Below are 1,024 nucleotides of genomic sequence, written 5' to 3' on the forward strand. Positions count from 1 at the left end.
GGAGAAAGCTAGAAGCCCTTTTGGTTTCTTAACATACTTGCTCGAGCTTAGGTCCATTACAGTCAGATCTGGACCAGAGATCTTATTAAATAAATTTTGGGCTTAAAAACTTATAGCAAAACTTAGGGTGTTAAATATTATTGTGGTTAATTACCAAAAAAACATTATTATGTGGTTAACCCAAAAAAGAATTTATTATGTGAGCAGTTGAGCGGTTGAAGAGACAATAAAAAGTCGATGAGAAGAATTTTTTTAAATAAATAAATTAATTGTAATATTTACTAATTTATGAAATTATTCTTCTGTCATTTACAGTGTAAATGAAAAATTAAAAAGCGTATATGCTTTATAGCATAATAAGACACATGGTATTTGCACAAACAAAGTATGAGCAAAATCTCCTCGTTTGATAAGATGAAACAAACAAACAAACAAAAAATTTACCTAAGGAGATTTATGCAAGTATATCCATCATAATTCGCTCATTGATCTTATCTCTTAGTCTTCTTTTGATTTGTTGTTAGAGTTATGGTTAGCAATGAATCAATTCTTTTGTTAGTGTCCATCCAAATGCAAATATGAGAAAAAGTGAGGATTGTGTAGTGTTTGAATATATCAACAATAATTGAGTTCTACCCTTTTTGGTTATAAAAGGTACTGTTCTAAGGACTACCTAGAATTGTGTTGCTTTTGGGTTTGAACGTGAGGTTCAGTTTTTTTTTTAAGGGCAGCGTCCGACTTTACTGGTGACTCATTGCTGTCCGAATTTTTCGTGAGGAGTGTGAGGTGGTACCTGCAAGAGACAGATTCTGATGCTTAAATTAACAAGGGTTTAAGCAGGTTTTTGATAGATTGGGCTCTGAATATACTTGAGAGTGTTAGTGTATTTATAGTAGAGTTGATAATAACCTTTTAGAGTAGTTCCACCTTTGATAGTGGATAGCCGTTCCTTTTTTCTAAGAAAGTTGTTGAGACCTCCCTTCTAGATAAATGGGAGATATCTTAGGAGTTAGTTACTTATTCA

This window comes from Arachis ipaensis, chromosome B01, assembly GCF_000816755.2.
Source record: "Arachis ipaensis cultivar K30076 chromosome B01, Araip1.1, whole genome shotgun sequence".
NCBI classification, from domain to species: domain Eukaryota; kingdom Viridiplantae; phylum Streptophyta; class Magnoliopsida; order Fabales; family Fabaceae; genus Arachis; species Arachis ipaensis.